The following is a 22,262-nucleotide window of genomic DNA, read 5'->3' as shown; positions in this document are numbered from 1 at the left end:
CATGGGGGTCCTTGACAAGGTTCCAGAGGTGGACCCCAGCAGATTGAGGTTCCAGAGGGGACCCCAGCAGATTGAGGTTCCAGAGGGGACCCCAGCAGATTGAGGTTCCAGAGGGGGAGCCCAGCAGATTGAGGCATTGCTTAACTTTATTTTATTGCCTAACTTTATTAAAAAAAACAGTACTTAAGAAACATATAAGACCTAATACAGACCTTTACTGAAACATATAAGACCTCTACAGGCCTTTACTGAAAGACATTTCATTTCAACCTTTATTTAAAATCGTAAGCATCTAAGGTTTCCCTCATTTACAGAAACGATGATTGTACAGTACATAATAAAAACAATATTCACAGAAATTTAAACACCAGAGTAAAAACATTTAAAACGTTTAATTATTAATATTAATAATATAATAATTAATAATTAATAATATTATTAATCATTTTAAAATATCAACTAAAACAGTTACAGGTAGTCACACAATGGTCTTAAATCATACTTTTAAACATTCCAAGGGAAGGGAGAACCTCCAATTTTAGCGTGAGTTGAAGGACATTCCATGAGTTAGAGGCATCAAAGGAAAAGGCTGACTTCCCTAGCTCAGAACAAATCTGAGGAACCCTAAGAACCATCCAGTCATTCGATCGAGTTGAATAGGTTCCAATATTCCGATCTAACAGTGAGGAGATATACACAGGTTGTTTACCAATAAGGGCTTTAAAAATAAATAAATACCAGTGTTTGTTGCACCTTTCTGCAAGAGAAGGCCAACCCACCCTATCATACAGGACACAATGGTGAGTATCATATCTGTCACCAGTTATAAATCTGAGAGCTGAGTGATATACAGAATCCAGAAGTTTAAGAGTTGATGCCGCAGCATGCCTATAAATTACATCACCATAGTCCAAAACTGATAACAAGACTGATTCCACAATTCTTTTTCTACTAAATAGAGGAAAATTGGATCTGTTTCTGTACAGGAAACCAATTTTCTGTCGCAGTTTAGTGGCAAGATTTTCTACATGGAACTTAAATGTTAATTTCTCGTCAAGCCACAGGCCAAGATATTTATACTCAGTGACTCTCTCTATACAAGAGCCACTGACAGTAGATATCCTCACATCATCAAAGTTAATATTCCTTGCTCTTGAAAACAACATAAACTTTGTCTTACTAGCATTAAGAACCAATTTAAGACTAGTAAGGGCATCCTGTAGAGCATAAAAGGAAAGTTGCAATTTCTCAAAGGCCAGCTGTACAGAGTCTGCAATACAGTACACAATTGTGTCATCAGCATACGAATGGGCATGACATCCATACAAAGAAGAAACAATATCATTAATATAAATTGTAAAAAGGACAGGACCCAAAACTGAACCTTGTGGCACACCTTTAGTCATGGCAAGAATTCAGATTGTGCTTGACCTAACTTCACACACTGCCGCCTAGAAGATAGATAATCCTGAAACCTATATACATCCTGAAACCTATATACATACATAAGAACTATATACCTGTACTGAAACATAGAAGACCTACACATACCTTTACTGAAACATATAAGACATCTACATACCTTTACTGAAACATATAAGACCTCTACAGACCTTTGCTGAAACATATACCACCTCTATACCTTTACTGAAACATATAGGACCTCTACATACCTTTAGTTAAACATATAAGACATCTAGACATGTACTGAAACATATAAGACATATACAGACCCTTACTGAAACATATAAGACCTCTACATACCTTTACTGAAACATATAAGACCTATACATACCTTTACTAAAACATATAAGACATATACAGACCTTTACTGAAACATATAAGACATATATACCGTTACCGAAAAATATAAGACCTCTACAGACCTTCACTGAAACATATAAGACCTATACAGACATGTACTGAAACATATAAGACATCTGCATACCTTTACTGAAACATATAAGACTTATATACCTTTACTGAAACATATAAGACCTCTACATACCTTTAGTGAAACATATAATACCTCTACATACCTTTACTGAAACATATGACCTCTACAGACCTTTACTGAAACATATAAGACATCTATACATTTACTGAAACATATAAGACATGTACTGAAACATATAAGACATACACAGACTGTTACAAAGGATCAGATTAAACCGAATATATATATTTATTGATTGATATATATTGCATAGTATTTGTGTATCGTTTGATATCCCTTGTATATTCCTTGTACATATACATGGAATATCCCTTTAGCCTAGTACAGACCATAATATTTCATTCTCCTATTGGACAGCGGTCCACAGGCGCCAGGGCCATGCCTCCAGAGTCAGGTTCAAAGCCACCGTCAAGACATGTCTGTACATGCCCGGCATTGCCCAGGAATACGAGACAGAAATGAGGTTGGCACTAGATTGTGCGCCGTGCATATAAATATGGCGCAGGTGAATACAGAAGCACTTAGGAACTAAAGTTGAAGCCTCACCCACGATACTCCGTGTGGTGAAGTATGGCCTGTTTGGCCCCAAAGAGAGCATTGAGACCGCGTGCGAATTAATAACTGAATTGTCAGAGTTTGGCGCTATACCGTCGAGTGCGACATATTTCTATTAAGTCAGTAATAGTCTAGTTGTGTATAGTGTATCGTGCGGCTAAAGTTCTACAGTGACCAGCATCACCAACGCTTCCTCGTACCAGCTAGAGTGCTTATCCAGGCTGGGCTGCTTTCATGGCGCTTTCACCCGAGGAGACCTAGACGAGGATCGTGTGGACATGTACACTGGATTAATCTACCCGACGACTGCATAGCCATTTACGGCTGGATTATATTTGTTTTGGTCCTGTGATTTATGGAGCGGAGAATCGCCGACGCCTACACGTGTGTGGGATTTACCCTGTGAGGAGCCACGTCGAGTCTGCGCCTCAGAGAGCCTGAGGCAGGCTAGCTTTCTTCACTGTGGAGCTACAGTCTACGGAGAACAGCTGTATTCGTCTGTGGATCAAGAGACTATTGCACCGTCTCCTGTACTTGGAGTCTCCTTAGTCATCGTTGACCAGACTCTCTACTACCGACAGATCCTCTACCCCTGCTGGCTTACAACCGGGGGGACCCTTCAGTATCTCCCGCTATATATATTACCAGTGCACCATAGATATAATTCCCTAAGATTCAGGTCGTATAATTACCTCCTGCGTAACCAGAGAATGGACATTCATTATTGATTTGCCTACGCACATTCCTTTGCCTTACAAGTGCATTCAAAGTATAATAGAGAAGTATATTATGTACCTTTTGCTGCAATAAATACTTAATTATAACTTTGTGTGGAACCGATTTATTGTGGGAAGTGTTCATCATATTTATATATCATGTACTGTATGGCCAGTAATTAAAGTACATAAAGCGGTAGTGGTTTAATGATACCATACTTATCAATACAGTCAGGGAATTGTACCCCTCAGTTACAATTGGTCCTTCGAGCCGGAGGGTAACTAGCGTAATATTAATATAGTGGTATTAATATTGACATGGCCTATGATGAACACTCCACAAAACGGTTCTCCTAAAGTAGATCGCCCGCAGCGTAGACGGCAGACACCTCAGTACTTAGAGGATTACGTTGCCAATATACTACCTAGCTTTCTACAGACGGTAAACGCGGAAAAAGTAGATAGTAAAATTATGTCCGACCCTATCGACCAGGCTACCCCGCCAATAGAGGCCCTAGTGGGTTCTAACGTAACTGACCAAGCTCACGGTGGAGACCAGGAGGGACCTGACATGACTTTACCCCCCGCCAAGACCGAAGAAGTAGTCCCCGGAGAGCTCCAGGATAAAGACAGCCCTCCAGGGATGGAATTCTACCCGCTACAAGAAGAGGAGAGCACCCCGGAGATGGATCTCCAGGACTCGCCACAGGAGAACAGATCTCCAACGAGTACTGCCAGGAGCGGATCACCTCAACCAGCGTCTTCCCCCAGCGAGGCGGACAAGATGCTGGCACAGGCATTCCTCGCCAGCCTAGCAGCCTCAACAGAGCGCGATCGACTCCAAGCACAGACGCTTAGTGAGCGCGAACATTCTTCCATGGAAAGAGAACGCCTTCAAGCGCAGCAACAGAGCGACGAAGATCGTATACGTCTGGAGATTAGACGCCTTCAGACGGAAGAGAATATGGGAAGGGACCGGGCCGAAGCCCAGCGCGCCGCCGCCGAAGCCCAGCGCGCTGCTGCCGGTGCCCAAAGAGAAGCAGAGCGCGACCTCGCTCTCACCAAGCGCGAAGCCGAGCGCGACCGATTACAAGCGCAGATAATGGAGCAGCTGATCACCAGGGCAACACCCCCTCCCTCCGCACGGGGTTCCAGGGCCTCGTCAAGACAGGGGTCAAGGGCACCCTCCCATACCCGATCAAGCGACCCTGAGCCCGACCACCAGAGAGAGCCTATACCCCCCTCCGAACTCCTTCCCCGACCGGTCCAAGCGAGACCCAGCTACAAGGAAGAAACGGTCTACACCGCGGAGAGGCTAAATAGACGACTACAGGATCTAGAGGACCTGCCAGAGGAAGAAGAAGAGGGAGAGGAGGAGAGTCAAGCCCGACAGCAGCACAGTACTCCACAGGACCAGGAGGTCCAGTACAGCCCAGGCTCTACCCCCGCGGCTCTGCGCTACAGACCCCCGACTCAATTCACGGGTGAGCTTGACGCACGACCAGCCCCGAGGAACAGCACCTGGATACGCGGGCCATGGTACCCAGCAGGTACCAGCCCACCAAGAGGCGTAAGAGGAGACTCGCCTAGGAGGCCTCTCTTCCAACGCTCACCGATGTGCCAGCCATCCATGGCATCATACATTGGCACACCGACGTTCCCGGACTTCACCCACGAGAACAGAGCACAGTACACGGAGCTACGAATGTGCTTAGAGACAATGATGTCCGATGTAGCTGATGAACCGTACAAATATGCTATCCTATTGAAGCACCTCAAGGTGCCCCGAGCGCACAATATAGCGCTGGCCTATGCCACCTCTACTACCCCATACACAGCGGCTCTAGCAGCTCTCGACCAAAGATATGGATGCATATGGGACTACGTAATACAAGAGATAAGGCATATTGACCGCCTACCCCCAGCCACAGACAATCGCTCACTAGATGACCTGTCTATCAAGGTACAATCCCTGGTAGGGATGCTGGGGGCGCAAAGAGAAAAGGGTATGCACGAACTGTACGCGAACTCTAATGTCGAGAGGATTTTAGAGAAGCTTCCGCCCGCCCGACAAGAGCGCTTCAGGCGGCAAAGAGACCACCGTGATCCTAACGGTCCCGAGCCATCCCTCCTAGACCTAGCCGACTTCCTGGCGAGAGAAGTCAACAGCCTACGGTTGGATACGTTCATGCGGAGCACCCAAAGCTCCAGAGAGGGACCTAGGAGAGCAAACGATGGCCGAAGATTGGTGACCGTCATGCACCAATCAGAATCAGTACAGAGCAGCAAGAACCACAGTACCCCCTCGATGAAAGAGAAGTGGAAGATGGTGTGCCTGTACTGCGAAAAGGAACACTGGTTGTCACAATGTGACACGTTCAAGAAGATGACCGCCGACGAGGTGAGTCAATGAATAAAGTCCAACCGACGCTGTTACCGATGTGCGCGCAGTCACATGGCAGCCGATTGCCGCTTAAAGAAGAGGTGTAGTCGGTGTGACGGAGCCCACCTAGATGTCCTACACGACAGTAACAGAAGAAAGCCTGCACCCTCAAGCAGCACAAAGGCAAGTGTTATGTACATTGACCCCGCCAGCAGCGGGGGCGCCCGGGTGCTCTTAAAGGTGGTCCGTGTAACACTGAGTTACCAAGACAAGGTCATGGACACTTACGCCGTCCTTGACGACGGGTCAGAGAAGACCCTTCTCCTCGCGTCCGCTGCGGCCCAGCTGGGGCTGCGGGGGAGCGAAAACCAGATGACGATTCGGACAATAAGAAGAGATCTAAAGACGATAAAGGGCGAGAATGTCTCCTTCACTATCGCAGCAAGCGGGCAGCCAGAGAGACGGTATAGGATTACTAACGCTTTCACCAGCCAAGAAATAGGCCTGTCGCAGTACACCTACCCCATCGCCAAGCTGATGGATAAATATGTGCACCTGCGTCAACTACCTATACCGCTCATAGACAGTGCCACCCCGACCCTGCTGATAGGCTCCGACCATGCAGACCTCATCGTCCCGATTGACCGGGTCCACACAGGGCCCAGAGGCTGTCCTGCAGCAGTCGAGACCCGCCTAGGATGGACACTACAAGGCCCCCTCGCTAAGTCTCTTAACCGAACAGCAGCCACTAGCTGCCTCCACTCCAGAGTGACAGAAGAAGACACCACCCTCCTACAGCATGTCGAGAGGCTATGGACACTAGAGACAATGCCCTTTAAGAACGAAAAGAAAGACATTCGTTCCAAGGAAGACATTTACGCTATAGCCCTCCTCGAGCGGGGGACAAAGAGAGTCAAAGTCAACGGAGTGATGAGATACGCAACTCCACTCCTGAGGCGAGAGGGTATGCCTACCTTCCACGCCCCAAAAGAAGCGACGGAGCGGTATCTATTGAACACAGAGCGACGCCTAGCCAGAGACCCCGCTCAAGAGACGGTGTACCGCGCTGAGATTAACAAGCTAATCACAGCGGGACACATAAAGAAAATTGACATTAAAGAGGCCGATCAGACGACCGAATCATGGTACGTGCCGCACCACAAAGTCCACCACAACGGCAAGGATCGTATTGTGTTCAACTGCAGCTACCAGATCGGATCACAAAATCTGAATAAAGAGCTCTTGCCCGGCTCAACACTCGGCCCCTCTCTACTAGGCGTGTTACTACGTTTCCGCCAAGACAAGGTGGCCATCAGCGGCGACATCAAAGGGATGTTCCTGCAGGTGAGACTAGTGGAGGAGGACAAGCCCCTGCTGCGGTTCCTATGGAGAGAGAGGATCGGGGATGAGCAACCAGCCATCTATCAATGGGAAGTCCTCCCTTTCGGAACCACATGCAGCCCATGCTGTGCTACGTTTGCACTGCAAAAGCATGTCGCAGAGGACCCAGCAACTGATGAAGAGGTCCGACAAAGTGTAGGAAATAGTTTCTACGTGGACAACTGTCTGCAAAGCGTCTCGACGCCAGAAGAAGCCGAGGCCCTTCTACTCAAGCTCCGCGCCTCCCTGATCAAAGGCGGCTTTGATCTCAGGCAGTGGGCCAGCAGCGACCCGCAAGTATTGCGCAGCCTCTCCCCCAAGGACAAGGCAGCAAGCAGCGAGACCTGGATGGCGACCATCCCAGGAGAAGCCCAAGAAATGACATTAGGACTAGTCTGGCGCTTCAAAACAGACTCGCTCCATTATAAACACACACCCCTGACCAAGGAGCAGGGAAGGTCGACTGCACTACCGACCACCAGACGGAGTGTATACAGAACACTCGCCAGACAATATGACCCGTTGGGATGTATTCTACCTTACACCACCAGGGCAAAGATGATTGTAAGAGCGTTATGGGACAAGGACCAGGGCTGGGACGACCCCATACCCGAACACCTTGCATCCACATGGAGAGAGTGGGAGACGGAACTCAGCTCACTCCCAGGTGTCAACATACGCCGCAGCTACTTCCCACCCACAGTGAGGCCGGAGACGTGCCAGATGGACCTGCACGTCTTCAGCGACGCCTCCGAAGTAGCCTACGGTTCGGTGGCCTACTTGCGTGCCCGAGAGGAGGGAGGAGAAATACATACTGCTTTCATCCTGGCTCGCTCAAGAATAGGCCCACGAAAGCAACAATCTATCCCGCGTCTAGAGCTCTGCGCAGCCCTAGCAGGAGCGCAACTCGCCACGTTAATCCAACGTGAACTCACCATTCCGGTGCAAAGAACAATCTTGTGGTCAGACTCCACGACAGTACTCACATGGATCCGGTCTGATTCGTGCAGATACAAGGTCTTCGTGGGAGTCAGAGTCACAGAGATTCAAGATTTAACAGAAGTAGCAAGCTGGAGGTATGTGGACACAAAACACAACCCAGCTGACGTCATCACCCGGGGAATGTCCCTGGATGACCTCACCCGTCACAACCTATACAGTGACGGGCCAGAGTTCCTCAAGCTCCCGGAAGAAGAGTGGCCTACACCCACCCCACGGGAAGCGAGTAAAGAGGAGGCCGAAAACAAGAAATCTATGTTCTGTGGATTGAACACACTCGTCTCCACAGACCCCGACATAGACGATTGCCTCACCCTAGAGAGTGCGCAGCTAAAGACATTCCTGTGGCACCACCCAGAGGTTCAGCTCACTACTGACATTACAGCAGCTGACTACGAAGAAGCAGAACTTCTTCTACTACAACGAGCCCAGAGAGACTCGTTTCCCGATGAGCTAGACTGTCTACAGGGAACAAAGCCCGTCCCATCAGACAGCAGATTGCTCCACCTAGCCCCCGAGAGCGACGCCCATGGTCTCATCAGAGTGGGTGGTCGTCTGCGGAGAGCTCCAGACTTACCGGATGACGTCAAGTACCCGATAGTCTTAAACAGCCGACACAAGGTCACAGAGCTGATCATAAAGAAATACGACGAGGATGTGCATCACGCCAGGGCAGAGAGAGTCTTCGCGGAGATCAGACGTCGTTATTGGATACTGCAAGGGAGAGAAGCAGTGCGGCGCTTCCAGCGAACCTGTCTAGACTGTCGTAAATGGCGAGCGCAGCCCAGTATACCCCGGATGGCTGACCTACCTCCCTGTCGCCTCCGACTCGGCGACAAGCCTTTTCACTCCACCGGTATGGACTGTTTCGGCCCGCTGTATATAAAGAAAGGAAGAGGAACCGAGAAGCGGTGGGGTATTGTATTCAAATGCATGACCACCCGAGCGATGCATATAGAACTCCTTCCAACCATGAGCACAGACTCATTCCTTATGGCCTTCCGAAGATTCACATCGCGGAAAGGCAAACCGTCTATATTATTGTCTGATCACGGGACAAACTTCAAAGGCGGAGAAAGAGAGCTCAAGTTCAAGTTCTTTAATAGTTGTCATACAGAAGTACAGAATACTTTCATACAAAATGCTTCTTACTGTTACGCTCCAGAGACTGTGCTAGACAAGATAGTATCAAATAACATAATATAGCATGTAATTTAGAAGAAGAAAAATGAGGTCACAGTGTTCGGTATAGACATATGTACAATGTTCTGAGTTACCATATAATATACAATACTATGCAGTGTACTAATGTACAGTACTATCTAGTGCAAAGCAGAAATGGGATGAGGTACAATTTTAGGTACAATTTACAGTAAGGTGTACGAGTTGTAGTGCAATCCTTCATCAATAAATATAAAGTGTGGGGAGTGGGTGCTACAGTGTGTTTGTTTAAAGTGGGTGTGTGCTATAAAGTGTGTGGAGTGGGTGCTACAGTGTGTTTGTTTAAAGTGAGTGTGTGCGTGTGGATGTGTGTGCTATGTGCGTTTGGTGGTTGTTGTTGTGTAGTGTTCATTCATTGTTCGTTTAGCAGCCTGATGGCCTGGGGATAGAAGCTTCTTCTGAGTCTTTCTGTGCTCGCCTTGAGACTCCGGTATCGCTTGCCTGACCGCAGCAGTTCAAAGAGGCAGTTGTTCGGGTGACTGGAGTCTTTAATGATTCTCTTAGCCTTGCCCGTGCAACGCTTGTTGTAAATGTTCTGGAGGGTGGGGAGCCCCCCTCCAATTGTGCGTTCGGCTGAACGTGTCACTCTTTGTAGTCTGCTTCGGTCTTGTGCAGTGCTATTCCCAAACCAGGAGGTGATGTTGCCGGTCAAGATGCTCTCTATTGTACATGAGTAGAAGTTCTTAAGGATCTTCTGACTGACTTGGAACTTCCTTAGGCGCCTGAGGAAGTAGAGGCGTTGTCGTGCCTTCTTCACAACACTGTCAATGTGTGTGGTCCATGTCAAGTCCTCGGATATGTAGGCTCCGAGGTACTTAAAGCTGTTGACTCTCTCAACCGGTGCCCCGTCGATGCTGAGGGGGCTGTAGTCCTTGACCCCCGACCTCCTGAAGTCCACAATCATCTCCTTTGTTTTGCTGACGTTCAGGGAGAGGCTGTTTTCCTGGCACCATCCCGCCAGGAAAAGCTGAGAGAGAGCTTCCAAGCTATGGGCCCAGAACTTAAGACCCACCTCGCTCCATCCCAGATTGACTTCCAGTTTAATCCCCCGAACGCACCTCACTTCGGTGGAACTTGGGAACGAGAAGTACGTTCAATAAAGACAGCCCTGTACGCCGTGCTTGGGGCCCAGACCGTGGCGGAAGAAGTCTTAATGACAGTCCTCACGGAGATCGAGGGAGTATTGAACTCAAAGCCCCTCGGTTACATCTCAAGTGATGTAGCAGATGTCGACCCAGTCACCCCCAACACACTCTTGATGGGGCGGCTGGACCCCGCGCTACCACAGACAATGTACAGGCCTGAAGAAGCGAACGGCCGAAGAATGTGGAGGTACAGTCAAGTATTGGCTGACAAGTTTTGGAACAGCTTCCTACTCCACTACCTACCGTCTCTACAGACCCGCCAGAAATGGGTGAAAGAGAGAGACAATTTGACAGAAGGGACAGTCGTCATGATTATCGACCAGTCACTACCCCGAGCTATGTGGCCGGCTGGCCGCGTAAGCAAAGTGATCACCGGTGCCGACGGAAAGGTCCGAGCAGCTGAAGTGCTCGTCCAAGGACGGATCTACACCCGACCCGTGGCGAGGCTAATAGAACTGCCAAGGCTCCCCGATACTATCGATGACGACCATGACCCCATGACTTTGTGAACTGCCCGACCCCTCACAACAGACATTGAGTAGTGGACAGTGCGGTTAATCTGTCTCTGCTTAGCTAATTAGGTGGGACTAATTAGGAGGCGGCTGTTACAAAGGATCAGATTAAACCGAATATATATATTTATTGATTGATATATATTGCATAGTATTTGTGTATCGTTTGATAACCCTTGCATATTCCTTGTACATATACACGGAATATCCCTTTAGCCTAGTACAGACCATAATATTTCATTCTCCTATTGGACAGCGGTCCACAGGCGCCAGGGCCATGCCTCCAGAGTCAGGTTCAAAGCCACCGTCAAGACATGTCTGTACATGCCCGGCCTTGCCCAGGAATACGAGACAGAAATGAGGTTGGCACTAGATTGTTCGCCGTGCATATAAATATGGCGCAGGTGAATACAGAAGCACTTAGGAACTAAAGTTGAAGCCTCACCCACGATACTCCGTGCGGTGAAGTATGGCCTGTTTGGCCCCAAAGAGAGCATTGAGACCGCGTGCGAATTAATAACTGAATTGTCAGAGTTTGGCGCTATACCGTCGAGTGCGACATATTTCTATTAAGTCAGTAATAGTCTAGTTGTGTATAGTGTATCGTGCGGCTAAAGTTCTACAGTGACCAGCATCACCAACGCTTCCTCGTACCAGCTAGAGTGCTTATCCAGGCTGGGCTGCTTTCATGGCGCTTTCACCCGAGGAGACCTAGACGAGGATCGTGTGGACATGTACACTGGATTAATCTACTCGACGACTGCATAGCCATTTACGGCTGGATTATATTTGTTTTAGTCCTGTGATTTATGGAGCGGAGAATCGCCGACGCCTACACGTGTGTGGGATTTACCCTGTGAGGAGCCACGTCGAGTCTGCGCCTCAGAGAGCCTGAGGCAGGCTAGCTTTCTTCACTGTGGAGCTACAGTCTACGGAGAACAGCTGTATTCGTCTGTGGATCAAGAGACTATTGCACCGTCTCCTGTACTTGGAGTCTCCTTAGTCATCGTTGACCAGACTCTCTACTACCGACAGATCCTCTACCCCTGCTGGCTTACAACCGGGGGGACCCTTCAGTATCTCCCGCTATATATATTACCAGTGCACCATAGATATAATTCCCTAAGATTCAGGTCGTATAATTACCTCCTGCGTAACCAGAGAATGGACATTCATTATTGATTTGCCTACGCACATTCCTTTGCCTTACAAGTGCATTCAAAGTATAATAGAGAAGTATATTATGTACCTTTTGCTGCAATAAATACTTAATTATAACTTTGTGTGGAACCGATTTATTGTGGGAAGTGTTCATCATATTTATATATCATGTACTGTATGGCCAGTAATTAAAGTACATAAAGCGGTAGTGGTTTAATGATACCATACTTATCAATACAGTCAGGGAATTGTACCCCTCAGTTACACAGACATTTACTGAAACATATAAGACATATATACCTTTACTGAAACATATAAGACATCAACATACCTTTACTGAAACAGATAAGACCTCTAGACATTTACTGAAACATATACGACATCTACATACCTTTACTGAAACATATAAGACCTCTACATACCTTTACTGAAACATATAAGACCTCTATACATTTACTGAAATATATAAGACCTTTACTGAAACATAGAAGACCTACACATACCTTTACTGAAACATATAAGACCTGTATACCTTTACTGAAACATATAAGACATTTATTGAAACATATAAGACCTCTAGAGACCTTTACTGAAACATATAAGACATCTAGACATTTACTGAAACATATAAGACATATACAGACCTTTACTGAAACATATAAGACCTCTATACCTTTACTGAAACATATAAGACCTCTACAGACCTTGTAGGCAAGAGGACTCTCTGGCGGCGTTCCCTCCTCTGCACCTCTTGCCTGTTCATAAGCCTTGTTGAGGTCGTTGGAGACCTCCTCTGCACCTCTTGCCTGTTCATCAGCCCTGTTGAGGTCGTTGGAGACCTCCTCTGCAGGAAGACGGGAAAAGGGCTCAGTAATCATATGATGATGTTGCCACTAGCGGACTGACCATCGGGAGCACCGGGAGTTTTCCCGGTGGCCTGGCAGACTGGCATGGCCTGGCCCTGTCAGACTGGCAATATTTTTTTTTTTATTTATTTGTATATTATATTATTTTGTTGCCCGCAGTCAGGCCACTGAAATCCGAAGTAGGCCACGGTCAGTATAAGTGTTTCTAGTTGCGCGGAGATGTGCTCTCTAATATACGTTCGTTCGGCAGGAATGAGTTAACTCGTCTGTTGTCACCCAGCGCAAGGCAGCGCAGCGCGCCTGTGCAGCCATGTCAGATTGATGTTTGTAGCTAGATAATCCTCCGTTGGAGGCGTGATTTTTTTCCGTAGTCTTTGTTAGCTAAACCAATCAGAGAGGGTCTTCGCTGTACACGGGCTAGCCAATCAGAGAGCGTCTTCACAAACAAAGGCTACGGAAAGAAATCGCGCTCTGTGGAGCAAAGACACATAAAAAAAAGGAGAAATCGAGAAGTTGGGTCATTTTCCTATTGACTTGTATACAATCAGAATTCTTTTTGCAGCTGTTGACTGTATACATGGGCGAGTTATATACAAATGCACCCCCTGCAGTTGTTATGAACAGTGAAATTAGCTATACAGTGTTGGTTGCTGTAATTAAACTAATTACAATTTAACTTTTTTCTTATTTCTGCTCATTGCATAGTAAATTCCAGATGTTTGTTTTTTTTAGTTCAAGAGTTTTAAAAGAAAAGGATTTGCCCATCACCTTTCCACAGACTTCACACACTAATATGAAGCACTCTTCTTTAAATAATGTTTGCTGTGATTTGAAGCTTTTCTACAGTTGCATGTTTTGTTTTTGTTTTAACTTTTTCCTGTTATACTTGCAGTTATGTAGGCAATATTGAATTCTATTATAGTGAACAAATAGGTAACATGTAACGTCATATTAGCATTCCTACCCAAGAATAAATAAAGTTATCCAAAAACGAATTAATTTAATTCATTAATTTGTTTATTTCAATTGAGACACTAATGGAAACAAATTAAAAGATAAACATTTAAAATAAAACAGCAACATGTAAGAAACATTGTAAACATTAATTGTAAGGTCACTACGTCAGGAAGGAACTAATCACGTGTATCTGTTGGTTTAACGTGTTCTTTGTTGTCGTAACACACAGCGGCTCTGTAGCTACAACTTAAGCTATAGAGACATTTCACACAAAGCTGACCACCTCTCCAAATTAGGCAAAAATGAATGTCAGTCTTTTTTGGGAAGCCTCAACAAAAGAAGATTATGTGACCGCCACCGCCTGGACATTGATGCGCTAATAAGACCTTCATCCGCGCCAACCCGGAGAGAAAGGCCACATTTGGAGATGAAGTTGTGGGATCGGATGCATGCAGCAGGCGCGGCGCATCTAAGGTAGGGACAATATATAATGTTGTTGTTTAAAACTGCCGCCGTGCAGCATCAGGCATTGGGATTATTGGCTGTGTTGGCACTTTCTTCGTCTGTTAACTTACCATGGTGATTGATCTGATCTGTGGTCTGTGCCGCACGGCTATGATTATATTCTGTTGGCCTGGCTTGGCCTGGCCTGGCCTGCCTGAGTCAAATTCTCGGTAGGAATTATGGTCCCAGTCCGCGACTGGATAATGTCGCTATATGGAACTTAAAGGTGTAGGCCTATATATATATATATACATATATATATATATATATATATATATATATATATATATATATATATATATATATATATATATATATATATATATATATATATATATATTAGAGCTGACCCCTATTAGTCGATTAGTCGACTAATCGGTCGAAAGGAGCCGTAGTCAACTGGCCAACCTCTTAGTCGAATATACAAAAAAAAGAAAAAGAAATATTTATAATTTATATATTTAAAAAAAAAAATCATTATTTCCAAAAGAAAAGAGGCCTAGAAGCGTGGCTAACACTAATGGCACGCATACCAGAGGCTAACTGCCTACGAAAACAGGCACAGAGGCACTGAAAGAGGATTTCACCCATCTAATGAACACACTAGTGTCATAATCACAGCACGGGCATACATCACTCCCCCTCCTTTTCCCCTCACGTTCTCCACACGCTCCTCTTCATCCCCCTCTCCACCCACTACACACTCCTCCTCATCCTCTCCTTCTCCATCCACCCCTCCCTTTACCCTCATACGCCCAGCTGCACTCCATCCCCCTAATTCACACGCGGTCAGGCACCTCACTCTTCACAGCTGCACTCAATGCTCCCCTGATGGAATGCCTACTTCTACTCCTCGACGCTGACCAGAAGCTGTCGTGGTATTAATTACCACTACCCAGGTACGACGTCTCTGCCTAAAGCTCTGCTGGATTCCATCCTTGTATTGCCTACTCTAACCTGTTCTCTCCTGTGCCCCAAAGGACCGCCGTCCCTGCCTGGACGTCTCCTGTCCCCGAAGAGGAACACTTGCTCACCCGCTGCAGCCCAGCAGCTCCCAAGACAAGCACAAGGACCGCTTGCTTGCCACGGCAGCCACAAGACAGAACATAACCCTGTTCTATTCCCCCCAATTCCTGTGTTGCTCATTTCATTAAACACCCTTGAAACCGCTCCTATCTCCTCTCCTGTGTATTCAGCAATTGGGCTGTGCTCCAGACCCCAGTCTCACAACTAGACTAGACAAATATCAAGTTGTATCCATCAGTGGACCAATTGCATGCTTTTGCAGAGGACAAGAAGCCTTCAGTCGACTCCTTCAGACATTAAGCACCCCCCACAGCCCAAATGGAATGATAAAAAAATATTTATAAAAAAAAATTAAAAAGACCAATAGTCGACTAACGGCAAATTTTGCCCAATCATAGTCGACCATCCAAATCCTTAGTCGGGGACAGCCCTAATATATATATATACAGTACCTGTGACAGGCATAGTTTGACATAATTTAATTTTTTTGCCTGTTTAATTTTTTTTACTTAACCCTTTCACTGCGACACTACCAAACAGTTAACCCTTTCACTGCGACAATACAGAGGGTTAACCATTTCACTGCCACACGACAGCAGGTTAACCCTTTCACATGCACTACAGAAGGTTAACCCTTTCACTACCACACTACCCGTCTGTAGTGGAAGGTTAACCTTCTGTAGTGTGGTAGTGAAAGGGTTAAAAAGGGTAGAATCTGTAATGTCATCAAGCTGCAACCTCGAGGAAAAAGAGACCCTCTTGGTATATTGCGTTTGGTTTACATTTTTTGTTTTTCAGTGGATATAGAAGAGGGATTGCTAGTGCTGGCCACACCTCAGGCTCTGCCAAGAGGTCTGGAGACATTTACAGTGTGAGAACTTATTCCAGACCAAAAAAAAGATTTGTTTTAACAAAAGTGCACCACCAAGCAAGGCTCCTTTGTCTAGAGGTCACTGTTTGACGATATCACAGATTCAAATCTTTAAGTCATCAGTCATTAGGGTCGACTAAGCTGGTTAAATGTTTTTTTTTATTATGATTTTCGTGTTGTAATAACGTTAATTATTACTGGAAGATTATTCACACCATTAACACTATATATAATATATATATATATATATATATATATATATATATATATATATATATATATATATATATATATATATATAGCAAATACGTCATTTTACATGATACAATGTATTCTCCAGACAATTATACAGATTTGTCTATTAAATCAGGGCTACAATTAATGATTATTAATTAATCTATTGATTATTTTATTGATTATTCGATTAATCTACGATTAATTTACCAGAAAAAACAACAATTGATTACATTTGCAATTGAACATTTCAAAATGTATTGACGTGTTTTTCAAGTGCAATACTAGTATCCTTAGGCCACATGGGTAGTTGCCTCTCTGACACCACCTACTGAATAGCTGAGTAGAAGATGAGCCACAAAGTTTATTTATGCCTGTAAATGCTGTGTAGTGTGGATGCTACTGTACATGAGTAGGGTGAGTAACCTACATGCCATTACTGCTTTTTATCTATTGACTCATAATAGCTACTTTATTATCTTGAAAGAATATAACACCCGCCCGTTACTATGACATTGTTTATCATTACATACAATGTATCTATGTCTGTAGCTAAATGCTGAAAAACAGGGAACAACCTTTTTTTTCAAAACTGTTTGGCTTACCAGCCAAGATGGCTGGTAGATAAATAAAAAAACAAAAACAAAAACAAAGAACTACCAGTCAGAGAGATATTTTACCGGATGGAAATGATAAGCTTTTTAGTACATCTGCCATTTCCACTGCAAAGACAAGATAAGTAACAATACGACGCGTCTGTCATGAAAATGCAAATCGACAAAATTTCATGGTCGACGTCATTGAGGACATCGATTCATCCTTGCAGCCCTGGATTAAATACACTACTCAATTATGTTGGTTGAGAAAATCCTTTGTCTAGTAGTGGACTATGAACAGCCCATATCCACTAAACCAGAGGTTCTCAAACTTGTTTATACCGCGACCCCATCTTATTTAGGATTTTATTTGGGGACCCCACACTTAATGTATTGCGTTATTTCAACATGGAATTAAGGAATATCAAAATAAAAGCACACGTTGTTGAACTTGATCATGCATGATTTATTCGAAAATGTTATTACTTGTTACGCGTTACTTGCCAATGCTCGACCCCACTGTCACCTACCCGGGACCCCAATTTGGATCGCGACGCGTAGTTTGAGAACCACTGCACTAAACAGTTTAACACGTACTGTAGTACACACATTACAACTACAGCAGGGGATGACTTCAGTCATATATAACCAACGGGTTCAATGGTCCAAAACCAACCTCCGTCTGCCGGCGGCCCAGGGGGGCCCTTTTCAGAGCTGGAGTCGTCCGACTGGGAGTGCTGCCGGCGGAGACCCTTGGGGGGGTGAGCCTCCCCGAGGACATGGGTGACGGACACCAGCGGGATGGCTTGACTCTCCTGTAACACACACGCACCATCATCATCATCATCATCATCATCATCATCACCATCATCATCATCAGCCCACTTTGTGGCTTACTTTAAAAAAGGAAGTCCATAGTGAAGGAAATCCGAGGCACTCTGATTATACAGATCCAGCTCTTAAAAATCGAACCTCTACTGCAAGGGCGCATTATCGTTAACGCCTCGTTAACAGCACTGCCAGGTTAATGATTCATGATAGCCGCAGTAACAGAGCAGAGCAGAGCTCAGAGACCTGAGAGCTGCATATGTAAGCTCATTTTCAAATCCTTTATTCAAAACATGGATAATGACCGATGCATTTCGACTCGGAGTCAGGAATTAACTTATAATAATCAAGAGTGCCTAGGAATGTGAGGATTGGCCCATTCCCGCCACACGCTTCAAGGTACTGTGAGGGGGATTGGCTCATTGCCGCCACACGCTTCTAGGTCAATTACCAATTGCCGTCACGCACCTGTCGTTTGTTTGTAATCAGCGCTCCAGAGCCCTTCATATACTTGGGTCTTTCTGTCAGTCGTTGTCGGGTCGCTTTGGATTACCACTGCTACTGCCTGTTCCCCCCGTTGTTGTGCCTCGTCTGTTTTTTCTTCAGGATGTCTATGGAAGTCACCGCTGTTGTGTTTCTCTATCATCCGTTGGAGCTGTGCCTCGTTGCCCGCTTTGCGCATTTGCGCTTTGGTGAGTTTTTGGAACGAACCTTTTGGATTCTCTGTTTTTTGTGTGTTTGGATAACACTGAAGATTTGCCGTTTTTGTTTTGTACTGGACTCAGCTAAACTTGTGTGTTGGTAACACTGAAGATTAAGTCACGTGTGATTGTACTGGGCTCAGCTAGACTTGTGTGTTGGTAACAGACAGGGTCAAGGCAGCGTTGGCGGTCCAGATCGAATTGACCAACGACCACAGCCTACAGTTACGTGCGGCTGCGGCTGCTGTGCAGGACCTCCGGGCCCAGGTCCAGCCTATTCAGGAGTCCCTTAGCTCTCTGGCTACCCTGCAGACAGCCCAGGGTAATCAGCAGGCTGATATTCTGCACCAACTATAGACGTTGAGTGAAGCATTTAACGCCCTGCTTGTAACCCCACCTACTCCAGGAGTCTCGGCCAGAGCACCACCCGCAGCCGTGGCGGACCCCGCGCCTCCCGACCTCGCACCTCGGGAGCCCCGTCTCTCCGAACCACGTTTGTTTGACGGTAACTTCGAGGATTGTGCCACATTCATCATGCAATGTGAGTTGGTTTTCCTTCATCAACCCAGCCGATTTACTTCAGAGGGAGCCCGAGTGGCTTACATGACTAACCTGCTCTCAGGCCGAGCAGCACAGTGGGTTACTGCCTCCTGGTCAATGAGGGCTGATTTTTGTTTTTCCTACCCAGACTTCGTGGCAGAGCTCCGCAGGGTTTTCCACCACCCAGCTCGTGGCCAGGACCCAGGAGCTCGGTTGGGCACCTTCCGGCAGGGCAGTGGCAGTGTCACCGACTACGCGCTGGAGTTCAGACTGGCCGCAACGGAGAGCGGTTGGAACGATCAAACGCTTCGTCTCAACTTCCTGAGGGGGCTCAACGACGCAGTAAGGGACCAGCTCGCGACCCGTGAGGAGCCCGATTCCCTCGAGGGCCTATTCGACCTCGCAATTCGCATCGACGGACGCCTCCGGGAGAGAAGGCGTGAGAGAGCCCGACTGGGACCCCCAGACGTTCCCCAGACCCCCCGCACTCGTGACGGTACTGCGGTCCGTCCTGCTCCCTCCGCAACTGGTGGCCCCTTCCCCTCCCGTTCGGCGCCCGAGGAGGAACCCATGCAGCTGGGACGCACACACCTTAGCCAGGCTGAACGAGAGGCCAGGTTCAGGTCCGGCCTTTGCCTCTACTGCGGCCGGGATGGACACCGTATCTCCAATTGCCCCACCCGGCCAAAAGACCAGGCTCGCTGGGACCCCGGGAGATCCTGGTGAGCCGTTTTTCTTGTTCCCACACCCGTGCACCACCTAACCGTCTGACGAGCGTCACCCTAGCCTGGGCGGACCAACGGGCGACGGTGGAGGCACTCATTGACTCGGGTGCTGATGAGAGTTTCCTGGATTTCGAGTTTGCCACCCAGGCCAACATTCCACTTGAGGACCTCGAGAGACCCTTGGAGGTGTTCGCGTTGGACCAGCACCGCCTGGCTGACATCACTCAACGCACCTGTCCAGTCCTTCTCACCATTGCTGGTAACCACGTTGAGAGACTCCAGTTTTTTATCACCAGATCCCCTCTTGTCCCAGTAGTCCTGGGTCGGCCCTGGCTCGCGCTGCATGAGCCCCACATTGCCTGGTCCTCCGGTACCATCAGGGGGTGGAGCTCCTCCTGTCATGCCCAGTGTCTTCGGGCGGCGTCCAGTCCCTCGCCCCGGATTTCCCTTTGTGAGCCGCCCCCGGACCTCTCGACTATTCCCCCCGAATACCACAACCTCGAGGAGGTTTTCAGTAAGTCCAGGGCTCAGGCCCTTCCGCCTCACCGGCCTTACGACTGTGCCATCGACCTCCACTCTGGGGCTCCCCTTCCCGGCAGCCGCCTCTACAGTCTGACCGTCCCTGAGAAGGCAGCGATGGATAAGTACATCTCTGAGTCCTTGGCAGCAGGCCTCATTTGGCCTTCCTCCTCCCCGGTGGCGGCCGGTTTCTTTTTTGTTGGGAAGAAGGATGGAGACTTTCGACCCTGCATCGACTATCGCCAACTCAACGAGATCACCATTAAGAACAAGTATCCTCTTCCTCTCATGAACTCCACCTTCGAGCCCGTCACCCAGGCTACCGTTTTCACCAAGCTGGACCTCCGAAGTGCCTACCATCTGGTCCGTATCCGAGAAGGCGATGAATGGAAGACCGCCTTCAAGACTCCCAGGGGCCACTACGAGTACCTGGTGATGCCGTTCGACCTCACCAACGCTCCGGCGGTATTCCAGGCGCTCATGAACGACGTCCTCCGTGACATGCTGGAGGAGTTTGTGGTGGTATACCTGGACGACATCCTCATCTTCTCCAAGACCCTCGAGGAACACGTCCAGCATGTCCGCCGTGTGCTGGAGCGCCTCATCCACAATCGGCTCTTCGTCAAGGCAGAGAAGTGCCGATTTCACTCCGACTCCGTCGATTACCTGGGCTTCATCGTGGAGAGCGGCTTGACCCGAGCTGACCCTCGCAAGATCCGGGCCGTGGAGGAGTGGCCGGAACCCACCTCTCGGAAAGAGCTACAGAGCTTCCTCGGGTTCGCAAACTTCTACCGAAGATTCATCCGGAACTACAGCCAGGTGGCGGAACCACTTACCAGGCTAACCTCTCCCTCCCTGCCGTTCGACTGGTCCCCAGCGGCTTGCGCTGCATTCTGTTCCCTCAAGAAGAGGTTCACCACCGCCCCGATCTTGCTCCACCCAGACCCCAAGAGACAGTTCATTGTGTAGGTGGACGCCTCGGATACTGGACTAGGGGCTATCTTGTCCCAGCTGTCGGCAATGGACCAGAAGGTACATCCGTGCGCCTTCTACTCACGTCGTTTCCTCCCTGCCGAGAGGAACTATGACATCGCAATCGGGAGCTGCTGGCGGTAGTGGCTGCCTTGGAGGAGTGGCGTCATTGGCTAGAGGGGGCCGAGGAACCATTCACCATTTGGACGGACCACAAGAACTTGACGTACATCCGTGCTTCCAAGCGCCTCAACGGCCGGCAGGCAAGGTGGGCCAGCTTCCTCAGTCGGTTCGACTTCTCGCTGACCTTTCGCCCTGGGTCCCGCAACACGAAGGCCGACTCCCTGTCCCGGTTACACTCCAAGGGGGCTCCAACCACTGAGGATCCGACTCCCATCCTCCCAGAGGCCAGGGTGGTGGGAGTGGTCGCCTTGGGCATCGAGGGGTTGGTACGCTTCCATCCCGCTCCCGGCAATGTACCTGTTCGTCGCCTCTTCGTCCCCGACTCAGTCCGGTCCCGGGTCCTCCAGTGGGGCCATACCAGCTGGTTCGCCTGACACCCGGGCGTTCATCGCACGTTCTCATTCCTGGCTCGTCGATTCTGGTGGCCCACCATGAGGAACGACGTCAAGGAGTTTGTTCTACGCCCGCAGCAAGGCCTCCCACCAGGCACCCTCCGGGCTATTGCAGCCGCTTCCCATTCCGAGCCGCCCTTGGTCCCATGTGGCGTTGGACTTCGTCACGGGTCTTCCTTCGTCCCAGGGGAACACGTGCCTACTGACCGTGATGGATCGGTTCAGCAAGGGGGTTCACCTCGTGGCCCTTCCCAAGCTTCCCTCGGCTGCCGAGACAGCGGACGTCCTGACAAGCCACGTGTTCCACCTCCATGGGTTT

General features: G+C 47.9%; 1 pseudogene across 1 annotated transcript in view; it reads right to left on the bottom strand.

Annotated features, from left to right (window-relative positions):
* Positions 1-22,262, bottom strand: part of LOC311245372 (patatin-like phospholipase domain-containing protein 7) — a 202,012-nt pseudogene that overhangs the window by 142,573 nt on the left and 37,177 nt on the right. The window contains exons 10-11 of the transcript in view: positions 17,760-17,898; positions 12,734-12,873 (exon numbers count right to left, since the gene is read on the bottom strand). The product of the transcript in view is annotated as a patatin-like phospholipase domain-containing protein 7 (transcript). The remainder of the gene's footprint in view (positions 1-12,733; positions 12,874-17,759; positions 17,899-22,262) is intronic.

This window comes from Notolepis coatsorum (assembly GCF_963971535.1).
Source record: "Notolepis coatsorum genome assembly, chromosome: 18".
NCBI classification, from domain to species: domain Eukaryota; kingdom Metazoa; phylum Chordata; class Actinopteri; order Aulopiformes; family Paralepididae; genus Notolepis; species Notolepis coatsorum.
This window is presented reverse-complemented; position numbering and strand designations above follow the sequence as displayed.